Consider the following 2232-nt stretch of genomic DNA (forward strand, 5'->3'; position numbering starts at 1 on the left):
TTCTGACAGAGCCCTGTGATCACACGTTAGAGAGCAAAAATTCAGCACTCGCTTAAAAAGAAATGTCCGCATTATCACCGAGAAGAGCTTAAAAAAGATTAAAAGCTCAGAAAATTGAAAAAAAAAAAAGAAAAGAAACAAGAAAAAACCACCCTACCATCAATAGGCAATGCATTATCATGAAAGAAAGCATAATAACAATGACTATATAAACTTGAGTGTGGCTTTGTTTGCTCTTCCCCCCTGCTGTGATGGCTCACCTGCCCCACTGGACATCCCTGGGTGTCCGTGCCCTCACCAGCTCTGCTGTAAATCCTGCACCAGAAGGCACCAGCACTCGGAGGACTTGAAGAAACGTACAGTTCTCTCTCTCCGCCTGTTGCTAGGATTCGCAGCTCTACCCCACCACTTTCTGGGGCTTCGGCTCCTATTTTGGCTGTAGGAAAAAAGCAAGAGATCTGGGTGGTTGCAGGCTCTGCAGCAGGCTGAGCAGCTCCAACGCCAACCTCTACAGCATTGCTACAGTCAGACATAAAATCTTAATGCACGATGGTGCCTCGAATCTTACATTCTTCTGAAAAAGGTGAGTCCCCAGTAGTAAATGAAATATTAAATACTATTAAATATGAAACAGCTAAACCTGGATTCCATTAAAATGAATCTTTCATAGTTTTCCTGTTTTTTCCTCCTCCTTTTTTTCTTTTTCTTTTTTTCCCCCCAGGTTGTACAGCGATCTCGTGAGCTTTTATGTGTCCTTTTAAAGAGAGAAAAATCACAGATAATTTAAGCCTATACTATTCAGGTTTATTTTATCTGGAAAACAAATCAAGGCTGCGAAACACTCTCATGGTCACATCTATCTTGCTGAACTATTTAACGGTCTATATCAAAGGCTCACCTAAAGACACCGTTGTAATGCCGCCTGACATGTGCCACCTATTTAGAAACCTTGTATTCAGTTACACATTCTACTTTCATTTAGAGAGGCTTTAATCTTCCACCATATGATAAAACCCCCTCTTTTCATATTACGTAGGATACATTTAGAGCTGTTTTTGTTGTTCCTGCAGGTTTTCTGGCAGTTAAACTGTGACTTAAGTGAGTGCTGATGTGTTAGCTGGGCATCCCGAAGAACACCTACAAGAAAAAACTTAAAATTTCATAGAGCTGCTGTGATTTGGGGATTGACTGACCATGAGAACCTGGCTGAGGATATAACTGCACAGAGAGCACAGAGCAATCAGCAAATAAACCCTTACTCAGCGTTGTTGCAGTATTTTGTGACAACAGAATTTGCACCTGGACATTTGTAAATAAATGGGTGTCTGCCCAGGTTGACCGCTGAAATGGACAGAAAGGCGTGTAATTTTCATTATATGCGTTTATGTCCTTGCTTTCAGAACTTTAGCCCTCTTTTATTACATAATGCTGTATTTGAGTGGGGTTGATAGAAACTTCTACGGGCATGGGAGAAAGAGCACCCTGGTTCTGTGCTAAGGATTCACCTCTCTCTGGACCACAGGGGCTGCTATGAACAGTTGAGTCTGGTGGGATTCCCACTTCTAGAATCTGCTTTAATTCCTGACTCCTCAAGCCACCACATTTTGATCTCCAAAACATGCATGCATTAGTGTATCAACCTAGAGACAAGCATTCGGGCTGGAAGGCAAAAACTATCAAGAAAGACAAGCTAAAATGGCAAAGTAGGTAAAATACCATTAATTATTCATTGCTACCATTCCATTTTTTGCAAAAAGCCTTCCACCTTGCTTTCCATTACACTTGCCTTAGGTCACTTCTGAGGCTCGGCAAAGCAGGCGCTGGAAATGGGAGTCCTGGCTGCAGGAGCCCGCACTGTGGATGTGCCATTCCATGTGGGTTTCACGTCTGCCCTGCTCCAGGAACTGGGAAATGTGGGGAAGAAAGAAAGAAAGGATCTGGTTCTGAAGACAAATTTCTAAAAAAACCCACCACCACCAAAACCAAAACCAACCAAACAAAATACAACAGAAAGAACAACAACAAAAAAGCACAAACAAAAATCAACAAAAAAGGAGCAAACTGCATGAGGTCATTTCCTGTGTTTAAATGTCAGCATTTTCTTTTTCCTGTGCTTCTACTCCAGCTGAGATGGCAAGAGCATCCAGCCAGTTACAGCCTTCTCGCAGCCTGACCAGAAGCATAAGCTCGTGGTCTGTTTTTGTAAGGGCTTTTGATGCCTGCTTCTGGCCT

The 2232-nt window shown here is 42.4% G+C and overlaps 1 long non-coding RNA gene across 2 annotated transcripts; it reads left to right on the forward strand.

The window, feature by feature from the left end:
• Positions 1–461: 461 nt before the first annotated feature.
• On the forward strand, positions 462–1357 carry LOC118176930. 2 transcript variants are annotated; one of them, XR_004755583.1, is made up of 2 exons: positions 462–583; positions 722–1357. It is a non-coding gene; the product is annotated as an uncharacterized LOC118176930 (long non-coding RNA). The 2 variants fall into 2 exon arrangements; XR_004755584.1 differs by having other exon boundaries at positions 1071–1357.
• The last annotated feature ends 875 nt before the right edge of the window (positions 1358–2232 follow it).

Source organism: Oxyura jamaicensis, chromosome 20 (assembly GCF_011077185.1).
Source record: "Oxyura jamaicensis isolate SHBP4307 breed ruddy duck chromosome 20, BPBGC_Ojam_1.0, whole genome shotgun sequence".
Classification (NCBI taxonomy): Eukaryota; Metazoa; Chordata; class Aves; order Anseriformes; family Anatidae; genus Oxyura; species Oxyura jamaicensis.